Source organism: Suricata suricatta, chromosome 9 (assembly GCF_006229205.1).
Source record: "Suricata suricatta isolate VVHF042 chromosome 9, meerkat_22Aug2017_6uvM2_HiC, whole genome shotgun sequence".
NCBI lineage: Eukaryota > Metazoa > Chordata > Mammalia > Carnivora > Herpestidae > Suricata > Suricata suricatta.
In genome coordinates this window covers 64,066,853-64,089,249 of record NC_043708.1, presented here as the reverse complement: position 1 = coordinate 64,089,249, position 22,397 = coordinate 64,066,853, and positions in this window count along the sequence as shown.

Sequence of the window (22,397 nt, the reverse complement as noted above, 5' to 3'; positions counted from 1 at the left end):
TTGGAGTAATTATGATTTTCTGTGGCCATGCAGGAGCCATGAATGGAGATTTCCTTAGGATGGAGCATAGACTGGAAATGAGGATAATGACTGACAAACTACAAATGGTTTATTCCTAAGGGAGTTTCTCAATTCCTCAAGTGTTAAAAATTTTGTTGGATTTTCTGAGGCCGATACATTCAATTTGCTTGGGGTGAGCTCCTTTAATTATTTTGATACTGTAGATTCTTTTATTTTCAACTTGCTTTTCTTTCTCTACTTCATTATAGATCACAATGTTTGGTCACAGATCATTTATAAATGATCTATAAATGCTTACAATATACAACTTTAATTAATGTATTTAAATACATATGAAGAATTGGGAAAATAGCACAGCAAAATTATGCAGGCTAAAATGATCATGGCTGATATAGTTTCCTATAGCTGCCGTACCAAACAGCCACAAATTGTGTGGCTAAAAATAATAGACATTTATTCTCCCACAGTTCTGGAGTCTAGGAGTCTGAGATCCAGATGTCATCAGGGCTATGCTCTCTCTAAAGACTTTAGGGAAGAATCATTCCTTGCCTCTCTCTAGCTTCTGCTGGTTGGCAATTCTTGGTGTGCCTTGATTGACAGCTACATCACTACTATTTCTGCCTCTGTCTTCACATAGCTTTCTTCCTTCTGTGTGTCTGTGTCTGTCTAAATGTCTTTCTCCTTACAAGGGTACCAATTGTTGTATTTCAGGCCCTAACCCAGTATGACCTCATCTATACATCTGCAAAGACCCTATTTCCAAGCAAGGTCATATTCACAGGTGCCAAAGATTTCAACTTCAACAAATCTTTCTGTGGGTTACAATTCAACCCACATTGGTCTAGTTAGGAAACTGGCATGAATGGAATAGAGGACATGTAATATGGAAAAATTAGAATAATCATGAAAATGGAATTCATGAGGCCTGGGTCATAAATATTCATGGTGCAGATGCAACACCACATTAATCAATTCCAAAGGTGTCTTTCCCAAAATAGCCTACATAAATTCAAAGTATTAGAAGTATCTCCTCTATGTTTCAATAATGTTGACTTTTGTTTGCTCATTCTTTTGTGCTTTTGTTTCTTATTCTTATTTTGCTCGGAATTTCCACAGATTTTCCCACCATTTCTGATATCTGTTATCATAGATATATTATCCAGGCTCTTATCTAAAGCCTACCTGTAACTTCATACCCTACATCCTATCCTCTCTTGACTATTCAAGGCATTACTTCAGCAAATCCTCCTCCCCCATTTTCTTATTTTCTTTTTTTCCCCCATTTTCCTACTTTCACTCTCAACCAAATCATTCCCATCAACATACATAAGGTTACTATTACATTGCACATTTCAAAAATGGTTTTGTTCCCATTTGTAACAAAACTTCTTAAAGACTTTATATTCCCTTCTCCAAGTCCTCTCCTATGCACTCTAATCAGGCTGACACCTCACTGCTGTACTCCAAATGTTCTTGTCATGATTATCAATAACCTCCAGATTGCAAAATCCAATGATTCATTCTTAGTCCTCATGTTTCTTGACTAATCAACAGCATTGGACATATTGGCTACTCTTGTCTCCTGATACACTTGCCTTCCAGGACACTACACTCTTCTCAATTTCCTTTTACTGAGATAGTTGTTCCTTCTGTTCTTTACTGGCGATTCTTCTCCAACATTCTTAATATTTGAGCATCCCAGAGCATCTTTGGACCTCTTTTCCTTTAGATATACATATTCTTTTGACATTTCACTCAGTTTTTGAGCTTTATATGCCATGCCAATGACTCCTAAATCTGTAACACCAGTCTAAATCTCTCTCCTGTACTTCAGACTCAAGTGTTTAATTGTCAATTCAATATGCTTGGGTGTATAGTAGATATTTCACACTTAACACATCCAAAGCTGAAGTCATCCTACCACACCTGTCCTGCTTTTAGCCATCTCCATCTCTGAGGATGGCAACTCCATTCTTTTAGTTATTTGTGCCCAAAACCTTAGTCTTTCCTGATTTCTCACACCCCATATCCAATCCATAAAGAGGATCTATTATTTAAAATATAAGTAAGGCTCAAAATGTGATCAGAATCCAACCACTTTCTCCATCTCCACTGATAACTTCTCACAAATCCACTACCATTTCTCACCTTATTACTGTAATGTTATAACTGGTGCATTTCCTGTGAAGTTTCTTCAAAACATAGCAGCAAGAGTAAAGTTAATAAAATTTAGGTCATATAAAATCCTTCTTCTGCTCAAAAACCTCCAATGCAACCTACTTCATGCAGGGTAAAAGCCGATGACTTTACAGTTGCCCATAAAGCCTGAAATGAATGGTCCCTTGAAATCCTGGAGCTCCTCTAATTCTGTTTTTCTCTGTCATTCACTTCACACCAGCCATACTGTCTCTTAACATTCATCAAACATGAAAGCTTTGCCCTTGCCATAGGGCCCTCACAACTGCTTTTCCTTCTACTTAAAATGCTTCTTCTCCAGATACTTGGAATTATATTGGAATCATAATCCCTCATTCCTTCAAGTCTGAATAATTACTACCTTCCTAATGAGGCTTATTCTAACCAGCACAAACAACCCCTCTAAGTATTCATTATTTTGTACTTACCATCTTATTTATACCATGTAATGTACTGATTTCTTATGTTTATTGTTACTTCTACCTCCTCTAGAATATAAGGTTCATGAAGACAACATATATTTTTTCTTTTTGTTCACTGATGCTTTTCAAGCACCAAGAACAACACCTGACACTTAGTAGTTACTCAATGAACACTTGTGGAGTGAATGAATACTTCGTTTAGTTTTTAAGACTAGATCAATAGCTTCTGGACTAAAAAAAAAAAAAAAAAAAAGGATATTTCTTTCCCCTCCAGTGAACCTAGAGGTTCTGATTAAGTATAATTATAACTAGTATAGCAGTTAAAATTCAAAAAATACACTTTGGGGAGCCTGGGTGGCTTACTTGGTTAAGCGTCCAGCTTCAGCTCAGGTCATGATCTCATAGTTCATGGGTTCAAGTTGGGCTCTCTGATGTCAGCACAGAGCCTGCTTCAGATCCTCTGTCCCCCTCTCTCTTTGCCCCTCAACCACTCATGCATGCATGCATGCTCTCTCAAAAATGAATATTAAATGTATATATATAATGTATTTTATATATATATATTTGCTTCATCACTGTTACTAGCGGAGAAGGGCTGTACAGTATGCTAGGGAACATGATAATTTCATGGTCTTAGATAGGTTACTTTTAAGTGACTGTAAGCTGCAATGATTAATGGTGCTCTACTTTATTGTGCAATAAAATATAGCAGGAACTAACACTATTTCTTGGCATATTGCTGAATTTGGTGTACTCTTGGTATACTGCTGAACTACATTTCTTCCATTTCCAGTAGTTCTGGGCAACAGATTAGGGCAGAAACTCAATAAAATAGGATTCACTACCCAGACTGAGTTCTTTTTTTTTCAGGTCTTTTAAAACATTTATTTATTTGTTTTTATTTTATTTTTTATATTTTTATTTAAATAGTTTATCACCAAGTTGGTTTTCATATAACATGCAGTGCTCTTCCCCGCAAGTGCCCCTTTCCACAACAGTCACCCCCTTCCCTTTCCCCTCTTCTTCCTCAGCCCTCAGTTTGTTCTCAGCATTCAAAAGTCTCTCATGATTTGCCTCACTCTCTCTCCCAATCCCTCCCTCCTATCCCCCCCTTCCTATAAGTCAGGCAGAGAAGGAAAGATACCATATGTTTTCACTCATAGGTCTAACAGGAGAAACCTAATAGGGAACCAGGCTGAGTTCTTAATTTGCTTTGTGATTCGGTTCTCTTCCCTGGACCCCTGGTCAGAAATATAGGATACAATGGGGGGTTCGGAGACCTGAGAAGATGATGGAATCACTGCACAGGAGGAGGCTGAGTCTCTGAATCACAAGATAGAAGACCATGCACCAAACTCTTTATTGGACAATAGCGTGAATGAGGGCAAAAATCTTTATAATTCTAACTCACTGATAATTGGGATTGAGTTTTATGATAGCTAGTCTACTATAACCAAAAGAACCAGTTCCTAATATTGTCTCAGAAAAGAAGGATGAAACTTGATTATGCAAAGCTATGAAAATGGCATATGTTATCATTGAAGAAACTTCAAATCTTTGGCAAAGCAGGACTGCCATCTCTAAAAACTGCTCTTTAACTAAAATACTCCAATATATTAGCATTTCTTCTTGGAATAAATAGGCTGGAGCTTCTTGGAACTGAGATGTGAATCTTTGGCCTGTGTTAGGATTCCTCTTTCAATTCAATGGCAGTGTCAATAGGAAAGCAAGTTGGCTGTTTGTGCTTGGCACCACCTGGCTGCAGTTACATCGCTCAGCACTAAACACACTGGCTGTGTCAGAGTTGAGTACTGTCATTCTGATGAAGTGGGGAGTGTGCTGCCCTGGTAGGAAGCCTTTTAAATTGAATGACAAGGTTTTTCTTATTTGTTACATCCCCAGGCCATTGTCAAATCATATAATGCCAGCCCAGGAAAGTAATTACAGAACTGTTGTGAGGCTGTTAGCAGCTGCTTTTCATTTTTCCCCATTGTGACTGGGATGTGGTGGAGAAAAATTGGGATGACTAAGAACCACAACATAAACGCCACCCAATCTCCTGGCCAGTCACATGTGGCACTTACTTTCAGCCAAGGGGAAAAGAGCAGGTTCCTGAAATATTATTAGGTGTAGGTGCCAAATATACTGAAGAATCAACACCCAACTATAAGAGGCCATGAGGACAGATTTCATGTGTTAAGTCATTACCAAAATCACTAGGCCACAAAGTCTAATTTCTAAAAACAAAACCCTATGTTGATGGCATTGAACACCCCTTTTCCTCCTAGCTATTTTTTTGTCTTTCTAGGGCTTTTTTTTTTTTTATTTGTGTAAGGACCACAATAAACCTTCAGCTAATAGCAGGCCAAAGTTTCCAACAATAGATGCAGATTCTCATTTTAAAAAAGGATATATATAAAGAAGAAATAGACAATTTTAAATGTATTTTCATTTCATCACCTTCTCTTAATTTGGTCCTTTCTAATAAGAACCTTATAAACTGGCCAGTGAATATATTCAAGGTTATTTCATAAACTCTACTCAGTGAAGAATGACACTTCATTTGATAGACTACAGATTTAAAATAAAATATGTATTGTTTTAACATTACAACTGTTTAAAATTTAATGGAAAGTTCTTAGGATTCTCAACACAACTGAATGTTATGTTTCCAATCAGGTGACAATCTAATCAGGATGAACCTTAAGTGATTATTCATTATTCATTTCTTTGAATGAAGTGGTTTAACTAGCATTTAGCATGCTGGAAAGTTATTAGGTTCATACATAACCCTTTCTTGTTCTGAAAGTCATTGCTCTCCTCTCCTTCTTGTTCACTGAGATTAAATAAATATATTCGTACGTCTTCTGAAGCTTGCGGAAGGCAGCTGTTCCCTTATATTTTAGGCAAAACTCCTTTACTAAGAATGTATAACCACCTTTCATGAAGTAATTTATTTCTAAATGATGAAAGTGGTCAGAGGCTCAGGATCCAACAACATCCCAAATGAAAATAATTAGAATCTCTGGTAAAGATAAGAGAGAGGTTTGAAATCTGTCGGTACATATCACTAAGTTGAAATAAATTATGGCTTGTCAAAAACGACAGATTTCAACAAGGTGCTTCCTTTTCACATCAAGTAAGACCTTTTTCCACCCAGCAATTAACTTTATTCCCATTAATATTCAGTAGCATTGACAAGGCTGACAGAGTAAAGCTGGGTTTTATAAAACTAAAGACAGATTGATAGAGACTCATTACTTTGTCTAATAATTTCATCATTGTATGTTAGGTCTTAATAAATAAAGGACAAAGCTGTTGACTATAGCACTGATTTGTTGTGCCAGGTAAAGGACTCACATTTTCTGTGTATATTTTCTTTTTTGTGATTCATAAATTTATTTTTGAAAATAAACAGTAATTTTGCCTAAAGGGTTGCAAGGGTGACACAATAATACATTTATACCATACCATAATACGTTTAGTACCAGCATAGTTTTCTTTAGATATTTCTTCACAATCTGTAAATAATAATTATGCTGCACAGTTAAATTAAATAAAATGAGTAACTGCACTTAAACAGCCCTTTGATTATAGATTGAGAAAGCACAGGAGCAAGTATTTGCTTGTGGTGCAGTAGAAAAAGAGCAAAGAATTCACTAACAACCCAATGAAACACAAAAACCAAACATTGCTATCTTCTTTCCTTTATGATATAAAAAGTTAGAAATAAAATAGAGCAGGTTTCACAAAGCTTCAAGATGTGTCAAAGATGATGTTGCTTAGAGACATAACATCTGTTCTGTTTTTGTATTTGTCATCTTTCCTAAAAATTTTAAAATGAAGCACTGTGCTTTTCCAAGCTTATGGACACAGATTTTTTTTCATATAGTACACTTTGACTGAGTTCAGTTTTTCTTTCTCTTCCAGAACTGTGAGAAAAAAAAATTCTCACTGTTGGTGAGAAAGATGTGATATATGCCTAAAGAAATCAACTTTTTGGGTTTTTTTTTTCTGTAAGTTTCTAAGTTGTTCTTTCCTCTTCCATGACAGGTGACTTTTCACAGGTGAAAGTCCATCATTCTGACCAAAGAGTTCTTTTCCTTTAACATGATATAGCTCAGCAAATTTTTTGCCAGGGGCAATATTAGGGAGTTGTGGATGTAGTACTGACATGAAATTTTGCCACTTGTGTTTATTTTCTGTGCTATGACAACCTACTGTTCTGTGGTAGAAATGACACAATTTTAGTCCTTATAAATTCATAGTTTCTGCAAAAGTCTAATTTTTCATAAGTGAAAATTCATGGAGTGAAAATGGAATCATTTCACGCAGTTCTTACTTTGGCCCTAAGCACATGCACTGAATAGCTCTTTATTCCCCCATTTTTGTCAATATCAAAGTCTGCATACGGATAGGTCACACCTGAACACCCTGGGCAGAGAATCCATAATTAGGTTTTAATATTAAAAACTTTAGATTTGATTTCCCTACTCCTTTTAGGTCCTTCTCTAATGTTCTCCATCCCTTTAGATTTTTATCTCTGGCTAGCTCTTACCTCTCCTCTTTATGGCAGTCCACTTCTCTGATCTCAGCTTTATTTAGCTCCCTCTCAAACTCCTCTTCAAAGTGTCAATGCTAACATTTTCCTTCTGTTATTGTCTTGTTTTCCTCTTGATTATCCTTTTTCCCTAATCCACTTATGAATCTGTGCTTGTTCTTTGTCAATGATACTTTTTAGGACAGCAGTCATTTAAAGAGCTGCATTCACTTATTAGTCACATATTTATTGAGAACTTGTGCAAAATATTCTGAGAGAAAACAAAGATGCTCAATACCAGCTGATGCTCATGCAGTACCAATTATGTATCAGACATTAATCTCTGTGCTTCACAGATATTACCTCATTTGGCCTTCCCAACATGCACTATGTTTAATATGTAGGTTTTATTATTATTCAGGTAGAGTGAGGTTAACAGACCAGGAGACAGTTGCCACTGATAGTTCCCAAGAAGGGAGGACAAGCCATGCCATGCAGGGCCGCAAAAGGAAGCGCTAGAGTCAATTAGGAAACAAAGGGAGTGGACAGAAAATGTGAACAAGAGGTTTCCATTGGAAGTAAAAAGCAAGGCAGAGCAAGTAGGCTTAAGATTCTCTAGTTTGAATGATTTTCAGGGGGCTGCAGGGTGTAAGAGCTGTTTTCAAGTTGCTTGGTGCCTAGTCCTGGGGAGACTGAGGCAAAGGCATATTGACCAAGAGTGTAAGAGCCTGATAGAGGAGGTAGTGGCTTTGTATTGGTTCATTTGCATATGAAACATGTGCTTACCGGCTAGTCCTATACCTTTTCTAAGAACAGACTAGCTTTAGGAGGGGCAGGTAAATCCTGCAGGATCAGGAATTTCCCAGACATCAAAGTATCAGAATTAAAAAGACATGCTTAATATATTCTAGAGACTGGGTGTCTGAGACAACCAACTAGTTATTAAGTGGTTGAGTCCAGATTTAGACCCAGTAGGTCTGGCTCCAGAGTTCACATTCTTAATACTACGCCCCATCATTTCACCAAGGTAGTTGGATTTTTGTGGGGGAAATAAAAACTATGCAACCTATATGCGATGCCATCAAATGCTATAAGAGAAGTAAAAAGGGTCTTCAGAATTCAGAGGAAGGAGACGTCAATCAGAGTAAAGTACAAGCACAAGTTCAGGAAAGAAGCAACAATTGAATGTGTGTTTGAAGGAGAGCAAGGATGCCCAAAGAAATGAAGAGGTCATTCCAGGCTAATGAAATTGGTTAAACAAAGGTGTGACAATCTGGAACCAATTAATGTGTTTGGGGAGTTGCAAACCACCAGTGTGGCAAAAGTGTAAGCAAAACCTGTGTACAGAGGATTGAAGGAAACAATACTGGGGAAAGTTGTTTGAGATCGGCATTAAGAAAATCATGAATCAAATAATAAGGAATTTGGACTTCATTCAGGACAAAAATGAGAAACAGTAGAGGTATTATATATGTATATATATATTATATGTATAATATATATATAATATATGTATATATATGTAATAATATGTACATATATGTGCATATAAATATATACATATAGACAGAGAGTGAGTTAGAAATAAACTGAAGGTCTTTGAGCAGGAGACTTACATGATCACACCTACGTTTCAGAGGTTAACTGGCTTCTGTGGAATTAGAATTGGAAGGAGAAACAAAGGGGAAGAAATTACTTAGGATACTATAGAAATAACGTAAGTGAAAATTAAGAATAAATCAGAGAGATCTAGGGAATTGATTCCAAACCCATTATAGGTTTTATTATTATTCAGGTAGAGTGAGGTTAACAGACCAGGAGACAGTTGCCACTGATAGTTCCCAAGAAGGGAGGACAAGCCATGCCATGCATTATAGAGTTGAAAGCACCTTGCTACCAGTATTTCAATATTTGAAACTATGTCACATAAGGAGGGGCTAAAGCAGCTGGGAATTTTACCACGCAGAAGAGAAAGCCCAAGGGACAGACTCTCTTGGCTGCTGCCCTGGCCAGACCTTAGAGGTGCTCTGGGCTGCAAGGGGTGAGAGAATGAAGATATAGACAGGGCTTAGCAAGGCTTGTATTTTGGTTTGGCCCAGAGACTGATAAGAAGCACAGAGGAATCTCAGCTCCACTATGGCTCAGAACAGCACTGTCAGTGGAATAAAAAAGTAATTTATATTAAAATAACACATTTCAACATGTAAATGATCAGGCAAGGCTGATCCAGAAGGCTTGATGATCTACACAAATGCCTGCACCTACTGATGATCAATACATTGGTATTTAAGAGAACTAAAGTCAGAAACCCTGCAATACAAGAAATTCAGGAAGATAAAAGAATGGAGATATAAGTGGTCACTAAAATAAATAAGTCCTAACAGACCTGACTTATTTGTCTATAAGAAAAAGAGGGGAAAAAATCTTAATTGAAATAAGGATAACATGCCAAGACAAATTACAGACTTTGGAAACAGAGAAAATGATGAAGTATGATATTAGCACAAACGAGCTGGGCCTTATTTATAAGTGCAATGTCAAAATAATTCCCAATGTTATGACGGGATGGTGACAAAGTATCTCTGAAAACATATCTCCTGCCTTGAATTCCTCCACATGTTGAGGCTCACAACCAATCTCTGGCACTTAGAAAGACCCAAGAGACCATATCCTTTGAGAAGCTACAAGGGATGGAAGTGTACTGCAAAAAGAAGCAACTAATAAAAGAAACCACAGAAAAACTGTGACAGAGACAGAATCTATGTACACTGGCAAAAACAGGCAATCTCTAAAATGAATAAATACTTTCAACATGTAAGTTTTGTAATCCAGATTTATTATTGTTATTCAAAAAATTTTAATGTATGTGGTGGCAATAATAGGAAATGTAAAAAGAATCTTTATTAATAAAATTCAGTGAGATCCCTGTGTCATGTGTATCTCTGCTATTTAATAATATTTAAATCTAAGTCTATTAAAGAGTCTCGGGTTTCCTTTGTTACATATTTGCGTGTGGCAGCAAGGTGTCCCGTGTTATATTGCTCACTCAATTATAAGTGGCTTTGTTTTGTTGATGTGGTTTTCTGAAATGGTGACCAATGCTCAGAAAATGTAGTGCAATATCCCTCTGATTTAAACAGTTGCATCCCCAGAAATTTTAGTCTATAACTATGAAGAAGGAAACTTTGTTGTGATATATAAAATTACTTTCTAGACTCAAATAATTGTAAACCGGTTTTCCCCTATACCAATGTTGATGGGATATCTGAAAGTCATGTACCACGATTCTCTATTGTGCAAACCTGACCTCTGCATCGTGGGACATCTAGCTTCTCTACCCACTCATCCCCTCAAGTAACAGCATCACCCTTCAATTGCTATAAAAAAAAATAAAAATAATCACATAATTTAAAAATCCTCCCTGTAAAGAACTACTGATTTAAGTAATGGATTCAGGGCAAGGAGCTCCCTGGCCATAACACATACTCAAGTGTATGCTAACACCTCTTAGAGAAATGATGAGCAGAATTCAAGCATTGGATGGATGGTTGAACTAGAACAAGGTTGAAAAATCAAATGCTTACAGTCAGAAAGCAGGTATGAGGAATGTGTAAATTGGGTTGAGAGAGAAAGACAATAAATAGAGATTTAATGTCAAATATAGGAAGTTTAAAGGGCTCTATTCTAAGTCATTGCTTCAATTTGAAATTAAGTGGAAAACCTTAGAAGCTACTTTTATTGTTAGGAATTTCATATTTTGTGTCAATTAACCAGAGAAAAATAATACCAAGTGTTATATGTTGCTTGATTTTTCGTCCTTCACAAGCTACTGGAATAATTCTCTTTCTAAACGTTTGTTTTTTAGGGGAACTTTAGTGGCTTAGGAGGTTAAGCATCCAACATCAGCTCAGCTATGATCTTGCAGTTTGTGAGTTCAAGCCCTGCTTCTGGCTCTGTGCTGACCTTGCAGAGCCTGTGTGGGATTCTCTGTCTCTCCTTCCTTCTCTCTCTCTCTCTCTCTCTCTCTCTGCCCTTTGTGGGATTCCCTCCCTCTTTTTCTGCCTCTTGCTCACTTGCACCCTCTCTCTCTTAAAAAAAATTTTAAAAATAAGTTTTTTTTAAAAATTCTATCAATCAATATGTTTAACCAGAGAAATGATATGATTAGGTAAAAAAGTAATATTTCAATTTCTTTGGATTCATGAAAGCACAGATTCCTTTACTACAACCGTCTTTGATGGGAAAATATTTATTTTAGATAAAAATATTATATTCTAAATACAGCAAGTCAACAGATGTATCAGGGTGAATTAAAAAGTCACACATTCTTGGGCTTCCCCCTTGGCAGTTATATTTTTGGCTTTGCCCTCTGTGGGTGATGGAATAATTTTCAGTCTTTACAGAGATTTTTTAAAAAACCACACAAAAGTCTGTAAGGTTATTTCATATGTACTGAGGAAGTTTTGTGTATCATCAGAGTCTAGCCAGGAAATAGAAACCACTTGAGTAGTTAAAGAGACTTTAATGAAGAAAATTGATTCCATGGGTGATAAAAGGGCTGAGACACCAAACAGAGGACAGTGGAGCATTCCAAAGATTAACCACAGCAGGAGGCCAGCCCCATCCACGACTGAAGGCATAAAGGGCAAAGGCAGTGTTCGCAGTACTAGTGGAGCCTGGAGACATAGCTGGCCTCTCTGCCAAGAGCTGGATTCATGAAGCTGCTGGCAGGGAAGGAAGAAGAGATACCCTGGCTAGTTCCTCCCCACACACCCCTCCACAGTTCAAGCTGAAGTCACTAAGCATGAGAACCACAGCTGCAGAAATTAGGGCCTCTTGATACAGAGAAGAGGAAGGAGAGGGAAAGGACGGGAGGGCAAACAAGGTCCAGGATGTACATACCATGTAACTGTCTACTCGCACACATTATGTGATTGGTGGGGAAGATGGGAGGGAGAAAGGGAGAGGCTGACAGTGAAGAAAAGAACACTGAATGAGTTCTGACCATTTGCATGGTCAATGATATGAATCGGACCCTTAAGTTTTAGTTATTTTTTACAGGCAAACAAGCAACATATTTGGGACTGAGATGAACTGTTCTGCCTCTTGACTTTGCATTACATCGTCATTGCCATTATACTCTTAGGTAGACCTCTGGGGGCAGGACACAATCTATACCCTGTCTCACACAAAGTTTGGGTATCCCAGTATCTCCCAATGTTTAAGTAGTTTGTGCACGTTGAGTGTGCATACACACACACACAAACTTAACTGACAGAAACAATAGAATGTGAGATATGATGGCTATCTATGGGAATCCGCTATGCTAATTGGGAAACATAAATTGCGATCCCAAGGTTCTAGGAGTGGGTAAAATTCAAATCTGTTCATCAAGAAACTTTTAATATAATAAAAAATTTTATGATTCAATGGAAGACCTATTACAGTGATGTCAGATTTTTCCTCTGAGGTTATTTGGTCAAAGGGTACACCTTAGTTATTTTGGATGCCTGGGTGGCTCAGTCAGTTAAGCATCTGACTCTCTGATGTTGACTCAGGTCATGATCTCTCCCTATCTCTCTGCCCCTCTCCCCTCAAAATAAATAAATAAACATTTAAAAAGATGTTACACCTTTTTTCCCCTTCCTGTTCCCCATAAGGGTTGATGGAGGTTGGCGAGAGGGGAAAGTGGATGACAGGCATTGTGGAGAGTACTTGTTGGGTTGAGTACTGAGTGTTGTATGGAAACCAACTGACAATAAATTATATTTTAAAAAATAAAAATAAATAAATAATTAAATTAAAACAAAAGGAATCGTGTTGCCCCCCCAAAAATAAAAAATAATAAAAATAAATAAAATTAAATAAAATTAAATTTTCAATGGCTACGCCTTAGCTACTGATGGACTTGCTAACACTAACAGAAACAGGCTGGGCAGGTAGAAGAGAGTATGACTGTAGCCCACCATGGATGAAGAGACCATTAGGGCCTCTGGGAAATGCCACCTGGTTCCTACTTACTGAAGTTAGGGAATGACTTCTGTTTGCTGTGCAATACCATTAAGGATATATTATTACCCTTCATCTGATCTTGGCAAGAGAATTTATGATGATTAAAAAAAGAAAAGACAAACTGATTAAGCTGCATCTGGGTTAACTTTTCCTAAGCAGTGAATTGGCAGACAGCCTGGAAACAATGTAAATTCTGCTTCTTTACAATCACAGCTGATTTTTTCCTACCTAGCTGGCTACTGAGAAATAAAATTGTGATGGTTGTATGGCTTATGGAAAAAAAATATATAGTAAACTTGCATAGAAATTCCCACAGATGGAACTGGAGGCACCCACAGGGGAAGACAGGTAGCTGGGAGAAACAGCTACATCAAGTGCGAGCCCTGTCCAGAGTTCCCACATAGTCCCCAAATGAGACAGCCTTGCCAAGAACCCTTTTTTGGGGGTAAAGGCAAATACAGGAGTTTATTTGCATAATAAATAATCATAGAAACATTTTACAGTATTGCTTTCATTGGCTAAAGACTAGCATATGATAATTTATTTGTATCAACATTTTTCCCTCCAATTTAGAACTCAGAACCCAGAAAACATTTTGTAAGAAAATAACACTAAAATATTTTCTCTGTCAACTTTGAAAAAAGCCAAAAGATTAACATCATAGTGTGTTTGTTTAACATCAAGAGTGTTTGGGTTAACTGTCTTTAGAAAGGACCCAAAGGTTAAACAAGAAAGAAAGAGAGACACCAGGGTGGCTCAGTCAGTTATTTCAGCTCAGGTCATGATCTCACAGTTCTTGAATTTCAGCTCAGGTCATGATCTCACAGTTCTTGAATTTGAGCCCCACATCAGGTGCTGCACTGACAGCTCAGACTGGAGCCTGCCTCAGATTCTGTGTCTCCCTCTCTCTTCCTCTATCCTGCTTGTGTTCTCTCTCTCTCAAAATTAAGTAAACATTTTTAAAAAATTAATAAAAAAAGAAAGAGAAAGAGAAAAAAAAAAGCCAAAATTAATTGTAAGAGTTTCACCTTAATAGGTCGAGTGGTGGGGCACCTGGATGGTTCATTTGGTTAAGCATCTGACTCCTGATTTCAGGTCATGATATCATGGTTTGTAGGTCTGAGTCCTGTCTCAGGCTCTGTGCTGATGATCTAAAGCCTGTTTAGGATTCTCTTCTCTCTCTCTCTCTCTCTCTCTCTCTCTCTCACTCTCTCTCTCTCTCTCTCTGCCCCTCCCCTACTCCTCTGTGTGTGCGAATGCTATCTCTGTCTCAGTTTCTCTATCTCACAAAAATAAATAAATAAACATTTAAAAATATGTCCAGTAGTTTGGGACCATGTGAGACAGGAAAGTTGAGGAGAAGGGCTTATAAGAGGAAATTAAGTCAAGCTCATTTTATATATGCAAGTAAAGATGTCAGATACATACTTAGAAATAAAAGACTGGCTCTCTCTTTCCCATGGCGTCTCAGAGGGAAAGAAGCTGCTCTGGGACAAAGAAGAATATGTTCTTTCCAGTCAGTACCTTCCAGAAACTCGATGAAATGGATGATAAACAAAAAGTTCATATCTTTGTCAAGAAATGTACGGCCACACAAGTTGTTGCTCATGCTCTGAGTGAAGAGTAGAAAGAGTGCGCTGCCTGAAACGGCGGCGGGAACAACAAACACATTTCCCTATGACCCAGTGTATCTTGGCCCGTGGCTATATTCCTTGCTACTTGTGACAGACCAAGGAGAACTGAAGAAGGAAGGTGCAGATCTGTTTAGGGTTGCATTGTGGATGTTAATGTGAGTGTTCGTAAGTTGGTTTTTATAAAAAAGGAAGAGAAAAATATTACCTGAATGACCACGCCTAATTGCCTGACCCCAAAAGAACTGGCAGAATCTGCAGAGCTTTATTTCAGTCTCTCTAAAAAGAGGATGTCCACCAATATGCTGTGTGAAAGTCCTTAGACAAAGAAGGCAAGTAACCCAGGAACACAGTGTCCAATAGTCATGTCCTGTTATTCCATGTATTCTAGAACACAAAACATTGCCCACACACAAAATATTGCTCTGAAGAAAGAACTTACTATGAAAAATAAGGAAGGTGCACCTGGGTGGCTCCATTGATTGAGCGTCTGAGTCTTGATTTCAGCTCAGGTCATGATCCAAGGGTCACTGGATCAAGGCCTGAGTTGGGCTCCACAGTGAATGTCGAGTTTCTTAAGATTCTTTCTCTCTCCCTCTGCGTCCCTCTCTCAGTCACACTCTCTCTAAAATAAATAAGGAAGGGAGGGAGGGAGGATGGAAGAAAAGAATGAAGAAAAAGAAAAATAAGGAAGAGGATACAGATTTTGCTAAACTTTAAACCAAGACAATGGAAGACCAAAGAGAAATGCCAGCAACATTTCCAAGAGATAGAGGCCGTCCTTTCTGAGAACGTTTATCAAAATCCAGTCAAAAATAAGATTTTCTAAGAGTACCAAATAAATAAGATCCGATGATTTTTTAAAAATAAAAAAAATATATAGGGGCTCTTGGGTGGCTTACTCGGTTAAGTGTCTGACTTTGGCTCAGGTCATGATCTCATGGTTCAGGAGTTGGAGCCCCATTTTGGGCTCTATACTGACAGCTCAAAGCCTGGAGGGTGCATCAGTTTCTGTGTCTTCCTCTCTCTCTGCCTCTTCCCCACTCATGCTCTGCCTCTCTCTCTCTCTTTCAAAAATAAATAAACTTAAAAAAAATTTTAAGTATATGGGATTGAAGCTTGGATGAAAGTCAGGGGTGGAATCGTAAACATTTTGCAAACACAGATACCATAAATAAAAGAGATGAGAAACAATTAGGGAAAAGGTTTGAAGCACATATGAGAGAAAGAAGACTGGTTTTCAGTAGATTTCTACCAAGTAAGGAAAAGGCAGACTGTGAGCAAGAACCTCACAAAGGAAAACAGAAATGACCAATCAGGAATAACAAGATGAGATGTTCAGTCCAGTAATAGCCAAGAGAATAGATGTTTAAAGCATAATATATATCATTTATACCCTTCAGGAAATTAGCAAAAAAATTTTTTTCAATCTTAATACTTCTTGTCAAGCATTGTATAAACAAGTTTTAAGTGGCCACACATCTCCAAGCCAGGCTTGCCTGAGTGGAATTTTCTGGGGAACACCCAAAGGGGAAGGGCAAGTAGCAAGTGCTCCAGAGCATCTCCTCACAATATAGCACTGCCCAACTCAGATCCTTGCACTCTGAGGCTTTTAACCTGCAGGATTAGGGAAAGAACAACCACTTCCCTGGAGGATTAAAAGCCAAGATTCAATAGCAACACGACACGCAGAACACTTGCTACAGTTTTAAGCTGCTAGTTTGGTGTTCACGGTGGAGAAAAATGCCAGTCCCTTTCCTGGAAGTCAGGCAGGTCTAAGCTTCACAACTGCGACTACATGTTATGGTAAGTTAGCAAAGAATTCACCCCATTGTCTTCATAGTTGAGGAAACACTGGCCCGTCAACTGGGTGAAGTAGTGAGCAACTAGCGTCCAAGCTTTGAGACTGAGAGTACTAATGACCCTAACCATGGGTCATAGCCACTTTCCATGGAGCTTTGCAGGAGTCCAGCATTTGGGGGAGCCAGCCAACAGGAGATCAGTCTTGAACAAGTTAACCTTACCTCTAACAAAGTTTAGCAAGGGTATGGGGAAATGGCAGTCTCATACCACACCGACAGAGTTTTTACATTTTACAGCTAGTTTGGGTGGTAAGGGGCCTACTCCCTGTTCTCCAATAATGCCCCAAAGAGACTGCAAGACCCCAAAGGAGATTGGCTGCCAGTTTTGAAATCCTCCAAAGATCCCTATCCCCAAAACATGATTGAAAAAGCTGTAGAGTCACCCTGACCTAAAAGAAGTGTGTGATTTGGACAAGGGACATTTCAGTACAAAGCAGGGGAGACAGATGACCAAGATTCCAAGAATACTTTGGAACTTGATGATGATATTAAATCCCTGGTGCGACCTTGGGGAGGAGGAACTTCAAGAAAGGCAGAGGAGTTGCTATTAGCCCAAAGGAAAGAGGGACAGATAGCTGAAAATTGAAATCATTTAAATAAAATGAGGAACTAACTGCCATATTTCTTGCAAAAATATATAAATTCCAGGGGCAGATTTCATTTAACTTTACCTTTTAACACATTATATCATATTCTGGGGGAATGAATACAGTGTCAAAAGTTCTCTGATTTGCTAATATTTCGCAGTGGTTGGGAGCATTCAAAGTAAAACCAACCAGGTTTCAAATTACTCTGTGGTAAGTGCCTGAGGTATGATTTTTAATTTTTTAAACCGTAGTTACTACAAGTATAAAACAGGGATTGTTATTAATCATTAAGATTAACGAGACAATGTTTATAAAGTACTCAGCACAGTGATCTCAATCAGTGGTGCTTTATGGATAATATTCTCCTTGTACGAAACTGAAAAAGCATTGAAAAAATTACAAGATCATCTATAATACAAATGCCATTATTTTGGATACATTTCTTTTGAGTTAGATTTTTAACTTGGGGATTGTTATTTTTTAGCTTTTAGGCCTGCTTCATGAGGGCAGAGAATGAACCTTAGCATCTAACACAATCAACGATACAAAGTTACTGAATTTAGCAAACAATAAATTGGAGCCCATCTGTGTTTGCCCCATATTTTTGTCTGGAAATAAAACATAATATGCTCTCAAATAGACAAAAATGTTCTTTTTAAAACAGTTTTGATATAGTTCTTCAATAAGTAATGCTTTTCATTTTTCTTAATTTTTAAAATAATTTTATTTATTTTTGAGAGAGAGAGAGACAGGGAGAGAGAGAAAGAGAGAGAGAGATAGTATGAGCAGGGAAGGGGCAGAGAGAGAGGGAGACACAAAATCTGAAGCAGGCTCCAGGCTGTGAGCTGTCAGCACAGAGACTGACACAGGGCTCAGACCCACAAACTGTGAGATCAAGACCTGAATTGAAGTTGACGCTCCAACAACTGGGCCATCCAGGCACCCCAAAGATTTTCATTTTTAAGTTACCTATACTATTTCAAGATACTTCAAAAATATGATTAGGCAGACTCAAGACTCAAATATGTTAAGAGTATTCTTCAAATCATTTATAGCACTCTATCATTAAGCATTTCATTATTATTTCTAATACATGTAAATAAAAGTAAGTTTTTAAAAGGGGTAATTTCAAGAGATACAGAAGTGCTGACGCATAGGGGCACATGTACCCTGATGTTCATAGCAGCACTGTCAACAATAGCCAAATCATGGAAAGAGTCTAAATGTCCATCACCTGATGAATGGATCAAGAAGATATGGTATTTATATACAATAGAGTATTACATGGCAATGAGAAAAAATGAAATATGGCCATTTGTAGCAGTGGATGGACCTTGAGGGTGTCATGCTAAGCGAAATAAGTCAGGCAGAGAAGGACAGATACCATATGTTTGCACTCATAGGTCTAACAGGAGAACAGGAGAAACCTAATGGAGGACCAGGGGGAGGGGAAGGGGGAAAGAGAGTTGGGGAGAGAGAGGGACACAAAACTATTTCAGTATTGAATGCTGAAAATGAACTGAGGGTTGAAGGGAAAGGGGGAGGGGGGAAAAGAGGTGGTGGTGATGGAGGAGGGCACTTGTGGGGAAGAGCACTGGGTGTTGTATGGAAACCAATTTGACAATAAACTATTAAAAAATAAAATAAAGTAAAATAAAAGGAATAATTTATATACTAAGAATCCAATTATCACATATATTTCAAAAGTCAGTTTCTCTTTTTTGTCTCTTTAAAAATAAAATGGCAATATGCATGTGGACTTGCTAGCTTACTTAAAATTCTTGAAAACTGTGTTTTTGGTGTTCTCCCCTGCCTCCCCCCGAAGGACTTCATCTCTTCTCAAATCCCAATACACTTATTACTTAGCAAAGGCAGACCAGTGCTTGCCATTATGCTCACTTGGTACTTTCCTGAGTAGCATTCCTGTTTCCCTCCTTTGAGTCATTAGTAAGAGAATAACTCAAAAGCCGCTCAGATAGCCTATCCTGAAGCTCAGTACTCATTTATAATTTCTGTGATGTGGGGAAGAGAAAGCTGACTAATTTTAAAACATCTATGCTGAATCCAGGGGAATTGGGCCTCACATGAGAGTATAAATTTGCTGGTGACCAGCTCTCGTCAGTGGTTCTCTGACACATAACCTGACTGAGTCTTTCAGCGGGAACCAGTCAGGCCTCCGGTTTCCTTCTCTGCAGCCCAGCAAGATTCATTTTTCCCATCTCCTTAGATGAAGTCTCAGTAATATTATACACAAAACCCTTGAATTAGTGAATCAGTCCCTGCCTTTCTTGATTTATTAGTATGTTTGACACTTTACTTGTAATTAATAGCTTTAATGTCAGACTGTTGGGCGAAAGAAAATAAAAGTTAAATTTTTGTTTTGGATTTCATTGGTGGATGTATTTGAATAAAAATCCAAAGTTTTATGTACTTAGAGAAAATACTATTAGAATTTTGTTTTGGAGAATATATGCAAGTAATATCTGAAATAAATGCATATAAACTGGCTAATTTAAAATATTGGAAAAATAAAAAGTACATAAAGAGATAAATTTTTAAATCAGTAAGTAAAAACTCTTTTAAGTGATCTATAACAATAACTAGTCTTATAACTTGAAAAGTAACAATGAAAAACGAAAAGTAAAGAATAAGCTCACCTTTGAATCCCTCTTCATTTAAGATAAGGAATTTAGCAAATTTGCCCCTCCCCACACTGTTCCTCATCATCTTTCTTAACATAATCTGAATGTTTGGTTTCACCTATTTGATACTAAAATATTATTTTGAACATTTGGTACTTTCTCCTAAAATTATTTTTGACATTTGTGCTGTGCATTATAATTACAATGACTGTTGGGACTACTGTTTAACTGAAATAAAATGTTTACCTGAAAATGCTAATCATGATATCTTATGACTACTTCATCCCTGAATTCTTAATTGATTTCTTTCTCAGTTTTCATGTATTTCCTTTTCAACTATTTTTGTCCGGTGAGATTGCTTAAAGTAGTAGACATTTCTGTATCTCTGATACACTTAACTATGTGTGTGGTATGGTGCACACCGTGAGTTTACAGTACATAGGTATTCATTCGACTGGAACAAAAAGTTCTGGAAGGGGCCAGTGATACACAGGTTATGTCAATTACAGGGAAAGGTACAGGTAGATAATCTTTTTTTTAAAGGTAAATAATCTTATACTCAATTCACTTGACAGATATTTAAAAGGCTATTTTGTGTTAGAGTTTCTAGGCTTTTGAAAGATACTTAATAGTTGAATGAATAAATAAGTATATCACATATGTGTGACAAATGAATTAGAAAAGAGAAAGATGTAGAAGAAAGACAATCAGTTAGGTGCTAGCCCCTAAAAAATTATGCAGAAAATGGAAATGTAGACTTTGATCCATTTCTAGTAGGTCTTCCTGAAATCTTTGATTTAAAACATAATTGACTCTATCAATACCTTATAAGAATCTGGATTATACTGAAAACTGAAGGAAGTAAATAGATTTCCCTGCTTTACATGACCATTGATGACACATCTAGATAAATTCTAAGATTTGTATTTTTTAAAATTTTTTATTGTTTATTTATTTTTGAGAGAGAGAGAGCATGAGCAGGGGAGGGGCAGAAAGAGAAAGAGACACAGGATCTGAAACAGGCTTCAGGCTCTGAGCTGTCATCATAGAACCCGCTGTGGGGCTCAAACCCATGAACCATGATATTATGACCTGAGCTGAAGTCGAATGCTTGACCGACTGAGCCACCTAATTCTAAGATTTTCTAAGTTATGTGTGTTGATATGACTCTTAGTTAGGAATACTTAATTATTTTAGACAACTAAACTAAGGACAAAATTTTCTTATGATTAGAGTTTTCTGCTGCACTAGATCTCCTGGGAAATAAATATTTACTGTGTCATCTTTCTAATTAAAATTTTCAGGAAGCCTTATTTAGTCACCCAAGTAATGTGGCCACCATTGACAGACCAGTCAGGTATTCTAGGCTTTGAGCAGATTCAAGATGGTCCAATTATTTATTAAGTATATCTATACTATACAAATTAATTAATTGCTACTTTATTCCTTGCAAATAAAATCTATGGGAAAAAAGACATATTTAAAAAATTAAGCTTTTGAATATAGACAGAGAAACAGAATTGCTACAAAATTCACTTTTGCCCAATCACTTGAGTAAATTTCCTGGAAGACATAAGCATAATTATGATGACACCTAGATTCATATATTTGTTCTTTTTATGAAGAACTCAAAAATAATTAGTAGTGAGACAACATTAGACAGAAATAAAATCAGCTCACATGATATGCTGTATTTATTAAAATGGGGCATTCTAATCTTTTGGACAACAATGTTAAAGTTTTGGTTTTAATCCAACCCAAATAATTACTATGTCTTAAACACTTTATCACTTTATTCATCCCCTTTAGAACTCAACTGAGAGACTTATAATGCTCTTTCAAAAGAAAAGGTAGGAAGAGAAGACAAAAAATGGTATGAAATATGTCCAAGTCTATCTAAAAAGAAGGACTGAGAAGGTAATATTTCCTTAGCATAGAATGCCAATGTTGAAGTAAAGCTAGAATTTTGGAGCCAATCAAGAACACAGCCAACAAATATAGTTTGAATACCTTCTTTCTTTCCTAGAGGTGTCAAAGGATGCCATGTGGGCCGCTCCAGCTTTGGAGGAACTCCAGAGAAATATCTCACCAAGGTTTCATGGCAGATAGGAGGCCAAATGCATCCTGGATAATATTCTTGTGGTGTGTGAAGAAGGTGTTAAGGAGCCAGAGAAAAGTCATTCTCAGGTTTCTCTGAGCCAGATTTAAATTTAAAAAACAAAAAACAACAACAACAAAAAACCCTATAAAAAATAAACAGTTAAACCTGAGAGAGTTCAAGATGAGTTTTAGTATTTTCATACAACCAACCTTACTCATATCATTACATCTCCTTATGGAGATGAGGGTGTGTTATGTCAGCCTCTCATGACCTGCATGAGGCAACACATCAGAAAAAGAATGGCAGACTGGAAATGCATCTGAGGAAAAAAAAAAATAAAGAGATTCAACTTTATTTTAAAGTGGCCTTATCAAAGCCATCTG